Raw genomic sequence first — 9059 nt, forward strand, 5'->3', positions numbered from 1 at the left:
TGTTCTTTTCCACACTGGTTTAGACTGCCATCTCCAGATCTGAGATGTGGCGAAATCTATTTTTACGGTCTCTTGTTACAGTTATGTTGTCCTTGCATTGTTGCTCCCTCCATCCTCACTCCCTATCATCATTTCTAAGATTTCCTTCCTGGATATTCCCTCTTTCATAATTATTTCCATTATTGTTGCTGTTCCTGTGAAATTAATTGGACTGATTCCTTTTGTGCTGGTTAAAACTTCCATTGTAGTTCCTGTTCTCTTGCTTTCTGCTGAAACTCTGCAGTTTAAATTTCAGCACTTGTTCCAATTTCTCTAAAAAAAAATTCTAGAATTTGTCTGTTGAATGCGTTGCAGTATGTACTACGTTCCACTGCAACAATTCTGGTAATCATTGCTTGGATGTTATAATTTCAATTAGAATGCCTAGCTGTCGAGTTGTGTGCCCCAGTTTAGCTACCTCCTGTATACAAAATTCTCTCATAATCATACTGCCATGTCTATAAAACGGACTCTGCAAGAAACTGTTTTGGATCTTGTCTGTTTCATTTCACTCCAGAATTCATTTACAAAACATCTTTCAAATGACTCATAACTGGTAAACAAATCATTCAACAAATTTGCTCATTATTGTGGTCTCCTTGTAACTGTCTTTTCATTAATTTTATTTTTGTCACATCAGACATTCACAGTGTGAAGCTGTCTTTACACGCAACAAGAAAATCTATCAGATGACACTTTCCATAAGTAGCAAAGCACTGTGAAGTTCCCATGGTGCATTTATTATGGTTGCAGCGTGACCTATCACTAACAAATCTAATTTCAAGCTAATCTCCTCCAAACCCCACTGGTTTTTCTAATGACCCTTTCACAGTCTACAATTTTTTCACACACGTTCTAGAGTGCCATCTGTGTTTCCCCTGCAAGTGCATTCTGCCACAGCAAACAGTTATCTACACCACACCTCAATACATCATGCATCTTTTCCACCTAATTTTAATTTTTATATATTTTTTAAACCAAGTGGCCTACTTCATTGTAATTTTGTCCGTTTTCATTCTAATTTCAGTTAACTTTCCTTCAATCATACCCCCTACATCTATTTTAATTTTACCAACTTCGGCTTTTCACTCATTATTTTAATTTAATGTTTCCATTATTAATCTTTGAATTTGGTACAATTTCAACACTTCATTTTTCCCATACTAAGCTGTAAAGCCCCCATCATCTGCGACATCTTAGTCATTGGATCTTCCAAATCCAAAGTTTCCCGTTCGACTTCAGGCTATCCAGATGACTATTATTCACTAAACCACATGTGCTTGGTGACTGTTTGAACATAACATCTTCCATTCCTGATGGTAGGTCTACAAAGCTACACACATTGGCACTTTGCTGGGTGTTGTTATTTAAAAGCGAAGATGCTGCCAATGCTGGATCTGCTGCCAATGCTAATGGTGAAGCTCTCGCAGTTGTAGCTGATGTCTGCACTGTTGATCTCCACTGCTAAAGCAGATGACATGTATTCAACACGCCTTCATGTTGCTGTCTTATTCCCTCTTGCACAGATTCAAATCACTATCAACTCCGTGTGCTACTGCTGCTGAATGTCACTAAGCTAAGAGCCCCTTCACAAACTTCCAACAGCTCACAGGACCTGGATCATTGTTTCTCACTTGTAAGTTCAGAATTAAATGAATTTAAGTCTACATCCTGGAAAAGAAAGGCCCCATTTGTAACTTAACTTCCTTGGGCTAATGTACGACACTTCATTAAAACTTCGCTCACAGATGTTTCAGGCTGGAACTGTACATTGCCTGCTTTACGCCCTGACATCATAGTGACCAATTAATCCACTACACTGGTGATCCTGTGGTCAAATGGTTGAGGGCAGACACATAATGTGCATTAAAGGTCATTAAACATAAAAGATCATGGAAATCACAGTAAAAGTAAAAATGCCTTATTTTCAATTTAACTAGCAACACATGAATGATGGTAGTCTCCACTTAACATGGTCAAATTACTAAGTGCACTTATACAACAGTTCTTCTAACCCCTCATTCAGATGTGTAAACTAAAATCTGTGTATAATAAAATATAGTCTCATGCTCTGACAGCTGAAGTCATAATCACAAGTCTGTGTTCAGAATATAACATTTGGCAGCACTCCTGACTGTGAAAAACATGAGTCTCTGATGGTCATAATCTAACATCCACTCTCACATCAAAAAAATCAAATCAGCCCTCTCCCACCACTGCATCCACTGACATCACCAAACTTTAGCTAATGGGACCTCAAGTAGCTCCCCATCACATAACACATTTCTTACAATACTTTGACACATTGTGTGCAGTTGAAATGAGATGAAAATTAATTTGAAACAAACGTAAATGGAAGTGGAGCACCATTCCTACACTAATAATCTTACAATTACTTTACATGTGTTATGCGAAATACTATTTGATAGCATGTCTACTGAAACAAATTACTGTTCCTTTAAACCTGGATGTAGGATTTACACAGGCAAGGATGTGTGTTTATTGCACTTTCATTCAAGTACCATTGACAAGGTTAATACGTTAAATTAATTTGATATACTAATAACTTAACCAACTTTGATTCCATCAAGAACTGTTGTGCACAGTGACTTAGATTGTAAGGAAGGAGAGGCACACAGCAGTCAGTTGCAATCCCAGTAGTTTTTATTATAGTTGCAAATCTACACTGCTGGCCACCGTAAATGCTACACCAAGAAAGACAAGAGGTAGCACAACAAAATTTATCTACAAAATAACATGTTGACCAAGTATCAAATGATTACGTTTACAGACGTCTGTGACATGTGGTTCCTGCCAGAATCAGTAGCCAGAGTAGCCGCCATTGTTGGAGATCACCGCTGCCACACGTCTCGGCATTGAGTCAAAGAGACATTGGATGTGTTCCTGGGGTACAGCAGCCCAAGCAGCTTCCACACATTGCCAAAGATCATCTGGTGTGGCAGCTGGGGATGTAATCTGGGTCACTCGTTGAGCAACCATGGACCACGTTTTCTATCGGCGAAAGATCCGGAGAGCGAGCCGGCCAGGGAAGCACGTCAATCTGGTTATTGACGAAGAACCTTTGGACAATGCGTGCCACGTGTGGTCGCGCATTATCCTGTTGAAATATGGCTGTGGCCGAGCCCTGAAGGTAAGGAAGGACAACTGGCTCCAGCACCTCGGATATGTAGCGCCGGCTATTTAAAGTACCGGCAATGCGTACTAGAGGTGTGCGAGAGTAATATCCAATACCGCCCCATACCATAATACCCGGTGCAAGACCAGTGTGGCGGTGCATAATGCAGCTGTCCAGCATCCTCTCTCCACGGTGTCTCCACACTCGAATCCGACCATCGTGGTGCTGCAGACAGAAGCGTGCCTCGTCAGTAAAGACAACGTCATTCCATTCTACCGTCCACATCCGTCTGTCATCACACCATTGGCGACGGAGATGTCTGTGGTTCTGCGTCAATGGTAGACGAAGCAATGGACGTCTTGCGGACAGACCACTCTGCTGTAAACGGCGTCGAATGGTACGCGCAGACACTGGATGATGCGATACAGACGCAATGTGCTGTGCTATGGTTCAGGATGTCACTGAGTGATCCGTCACTGCCATGCGCACAATTTGCCTATCAGCACGTGCAGTGGTGCACCGAGGTGAATACGATCGAGCACGTCGGTCCGTCGTACCCTCCTGCATCCAACGGTCACATATCCGCATTACAGTTGTTTGGTTTCGTCCAACACGACTAGCGATTTCTCTGTATGATAATCCACAATCTCGGTAAGCCACTATCCTTCCTCTGTCGAACTCCGATACTTGATCAAACGATGTTCGCTGTTGTCTACGAGGCATAACTGATCGTCTTGTGAAACAACCACAAGGTAAACACACGTGCCGAACGTACATTCGTCGAAATCGCCAAGCCTTAAAGGGCGCTATGAGGTGGCGCCACAGGCGCGCGTGATGTGCGTCTGTGCTGAAATTCTAATCAGTTGCATATCTCATCGCTGCAAACCCATGGTGTAAATTTCACTTGATTCGTATGCTTCCTTCAGGGTGTTGCATTTACGGTGGCCAGCAGTGTAGATTTCGACTATAAATAGCAATCTTCAGTGCATTTTCGTTACAACTCAACAAATTTGTAAAGTTTCATGTCACCATATGTTCTTACAGGTGTATAGGCCTCTGTGTGTGTGTGTGTGTGTGTGTGTGTGTGTGTGTGTGGGTGTGGGGAAGGGGGGGGGGGGGGAGTTGGCAGTCTGGCAGTCGTGTGTGCGTATGTGCGTATAGTGTGCTTGCTTGTGTGCATGATTAACTGACTGAATGATCCGTATTTCTCTTTTTTCGACAAAAGCTGTCACCGAAAGCTTCTGTGTAAGTGTCTTTTAATTGTGCCTGTTTGCAACTTAGTATGTAATGTTTACAGTACACAGCAATGTATCTTTTACTACATTGTAGACATTCCTTCCCCACACACACCTGTCCGAACATATGGTGATGTGCACAGCCGTGAGCCTGTTGAGTTGTAACAAAAATGCACTGAAGATGGCTATTAATAGCTGAAATTTAGATTTGCAAGTATTGTGAAAACTAGTAGGTTTTGCAACTGACTGCTGTGTGCCTCTCCCTCCATACTAACAACTACCGCTTCATTTACAAATGTGTGTGGGGAGTACTTTCTGGTATGACACACTTAATGTAGACACTTATTACCATGGCATATTTAATACTAATGTAATTTGCGTTGTTACACATGATAATAGCTACACTGCAATGCCATTATCTGATATTATGTCTGTCTTGATATTATAATATGTACACTTTTATGGTGTACAGTCCAGTTATGCATCTACTAACAGCTGATGCTTGTGTACATAGCATTGCCTTTCTTGGACAGCCATTAAGCTTACTGCATCAATATTCCTTGTCTCATTCTAAGTTATTAGAGTGTATGTTCTGTCCAGATTCTTGGTATTTCTAAACAACACTCAGCCTAAGACATCTGTACCAATTAGCAGCCCTCTCAGTTTTTACCTATAAGTGGCTACCACTTAAGGCCCGATGCTCACTACTGCTAATCCCTCCTTTGTCCATAGGTCATCATCATGCCTACATCAGCAGATTCCTTTGTCCATAGGCCATCATCAGGCCTACAGCAGCAGATTCCATTACCATTTGCCCAGCTTCTGTTCATATACACACAGCACAACCAACAGTTGTCTACAGTAATTTCGTATTGGATGCATTTCCAGGAAAGGAATCAGTCCTGATATTCTTCAACAGCTTATACTAAAGGTTATGCTCCTCCGCCACTTCGATGTTTCTAAAACACTGGTACCGACTGTCTGTTATTGTTCATGCTTTTGGGCCTTAACTGTAGCAGTGTAACCTTACTGAATTCCCCCAGCTTTAACTAATAATTACACAGCTCCAAATAGCTCTCAACAGCAGCCTTACGCTTTCTCTCCAGCTTTGTCATGTTACGACCACAGACCATCACTCCTTGTTGTCAGGCTGTATTGCAGGTGACAGTCAGGTTGGTATTCTACCACTGTCTGAAGCATCTCCAGACATGTCTTAGCTGGTCATTAGGGCTCAGTTCAAAGAGGGTTTCTCACTGAAGACAGTTCTACTCCACTCGAATAAGTTTTATCTGCCACTAGACACATTCACATTGGATTACGAAGCATACTCTCACCCATAGAAGGTTATACTATCAGCAAGTGTGTATATAAGCAGAACAAGACTAATGAAACCTAAATATGCCCTACAGAGAATGCCGAGAATTGTGTTACTGAATTTGCTGGTGCTTATAGGGCCACTTTTGCAGCTGAGTTTTTCATGATATTAGGCATATGTACCTTAGACGTTGTAATGCAGAAGATGGCAGTGCTGTAGTGTTTATAGAAATGGTACCCAAAGTGAGAGAGATATTAGGGCAAAGTGCAGACATCAAAAATATCAATATATGCATAAAATGAGAATGGCAAGAGGACAATAGGAAATGTGTCTGAGTTATTTCCCAGTGTACGGATAGACTTCAAATGAAGTACATTTTCCACTTCAAGGACTTTTTACAAAATGGTTTGAACACTAACTCTCCGAAAATAATAACAACAAACAATAACAGTGATTGTGGAGGCTTTTGCTTACTGAGACACAACATTCAGTACTGTATTGTATCAGACATGTCAGCAAATACAAAAGATGAGAAATAGGCAACACAGCAGTATTCAACATTGTATAGTACAAATCACTACGATACAAGCAAACCAAAACTGCTGAGATCATATTCAGAGAGGAGCTGGGAACTTATCTCAGTGGAAAAGGGAGAGAACTGATTCATCACAAAGAATTTATCATCTAATTAACAGGCAATAAATGATTACATAATGGAGACTGGCAGAAAAACATTCACCTAATGACTGATTATCATCAGAAGAGATACTATAGAACCAGAATAAAATTTGTGTGTATATTGATTACAGCTGAGAAAATGCACATCAGCCATTCACTAATAATCTGTTTATTGTAGACCTAGATTTCGACCACTGTGTGGCTATCATCAGGCTAAAAACATACAAGAATACATTGCAATAAGACTTATGCATGAGTCAAAACATATTACAGTTGTATAAGCTTTGTACAAGAATAGGTGATAAAGTAACATACTGGTAAAATGCAAGTCAAACCATCAGTGTTGCTTCTCTATACAAGCAATAAATTAATTGAATTCATGTGTTTCCTTCTTGGTGTTGCAAGTTCCACAAACAGTAGTGTATAATGTATTTTAATTCATACATATGTGTTATTGTAATGTAGTCCTATATGTTTTTAGTGCTGATGACAGCCACACGGTGGCTGAAATCTAGATCTGAAATAAACAGATTATTAGTGGCTGACTGCTGCACATTTTCTCAATAAAAAAATAAAAATAAATAAAAAAACGTAGTCACTAAGCACATTAGTTCCATAAGGATTCAAATTAGATCTTATGATTTTTGTTGCCCCCAACACTGTCTTCTGCAACATGTTACTGTGGTCTGTATTGCAAGAAACCTAGAAAAGAACAGGATGAGCTACTTGACATAGTGCAGCGTGGTAAACACTACACATTACACTTGGTGCCAAGGGGTGAAACTATGATAATGTAAGACAAGTACAGAATTATAAAGGATCACTAAGAAAACTTAATAAGATCTAGAAAATTATGAATGTTGGACCCTTTGGCTTTTACAAGATCTACCACATTCCAGGAACGCTGGCCTAAGGGCTGAGGTGTGTGTATCAATTTTGACCAAATAGGTAATGTGAAAAGTACATCATAAACAATAGATATTTCAAGGAAGTGTGTAGTAGTTTCTTAACTTCTGCTCGTAATTAGCTTCATTCAGTGGTTGGTAAATAAGATATGCAAAAATCAACAGAAAGGTGAGTTATAAGGAAAATAATTAGGACCACAAAACAACGAAAAAGATTGGAAATTACAAAATAATACTAGAAGATCGGAAATTACAAAATAATACTGAAATATACCAAAATATAGTCCGCCCCCGGTAGCTGAGTGGTCAGTGCAACAGGCTGTCAATCCTAAGGGTCCAGGTTCGATTTCCAGCTGGGTCGGAGATTTTCTCCGCTCAGGGACTGGGTGTTGTGTTGTCCTAATCATCATCATTTCATCCCCATCAACGTGCAAGTCGCTGAAACGGCGTCAAATCAAAAGACTTGTACCAGGCGAGCGGTCTACCCGACGGGAGGCCCTCGTCACACTACATTATTATTATTATTATTATTATTATTATTATTATTATTACCAAAATACAGAAAATATTTCAAATGTAATGACAAAAATGAAGACTCATGCTTTTTGGATATTTATTTCGAACATAAGATCTTCAAATATTTGTGGGATAAGAAGTCCATAACGAGCTGGGTCAAGGAAGTAAAAAAGGATTTAGAAAGAAATAACATAAAAACATAAGATACAAACAACAGAGAAGCCTTTTGCAAAAAAGTATTGAAAATGGGAGGATTCCAAGGCAGAGTAGCTAAAAAGACTGATTCAAAATGGTCTGAAGACAGAAAGAAGAAACATAGTGAACAGACGAAAGCAATCTGGAAGAACTGAAACTGGGACATGGTCCTCACATGACCCATTCACAAAAAACATTATTATTTATTCATTTGTTTGTTTGCTTACTCACTTTAAACAGTATTGAAATCAGTATGTTAACTGTGTACTTTGAGAACTCTGTATCTGTTCTGCAGATTTTCCTATAGCTTTTATTACTTCATCTGCCAGATCCTTTTACTACAAGCAACCAAGTGAGACAGGTGGTTTTACAAACTGTGTGTGTTGGGTACAGTGAAGCCCAGAAAGTAGGTCATTTACTCAGCTTTGTTGATAATTACATCAGGTCAACTGCATCAGACTGTGTCATCTACTGCCATGTAGGAGTTTCAGTAAATTTTGGATTTGTCATTTTCTATGACAGTAAGAGAATCTTATATGTAGCACAGAGTGAAGTCTTTTGTTCACTGATGTTAACTGATACTTCTGCCATAGCTTCTTAGCTTCTAGTGGATGATTTTGATGATATCATTATGCATTTACAAATATTTTGTGGGTGTTGGTGTTTTACATCCAGATGCATTGTGGTTTCCTGCTGAGTCTCACACTATCAGCAGCTATCATCTATTCTTAGCTTCTTCTTCTTATTATTATTATTATCATCATTAATGCATGTACACAATACAACCTCAGAATGTAAGTAACAGTGGTACTTCTAGAAAGGAGTGAGACGCTAGTAGGTAAGTACTTAATTTAATATATAGATGGATTAAATAGTAAGAAGGCATACGACAGAAGTTAGGACTTAGTAGAAAAAAGCTAACATTTATTTTGGACATTGTTACTGTGTATCACTTGCTCTAGTTTCAAGGTATATCAGCAACAAACAAATAAAATGTACATTGTTTTTCACATCAAACAACTCTTGCACGTCTCCAGCGT

This window comes from Schistocerca americana, chromosome X (assembly GCF_021461395.2).
Source record: "Schistocerca americana isolate TAMUIC-IGC-003095 chromosome X, iqSchAmer2.1, whole genome shotgun sequence".
In the NCBI taxonomy this organism is placed as follows: Eukaryota; Metazoa; Arthropoda; class Insecta; order Orthoptera; family Acrididae; genus Schistocerca; species Schistocerca americana.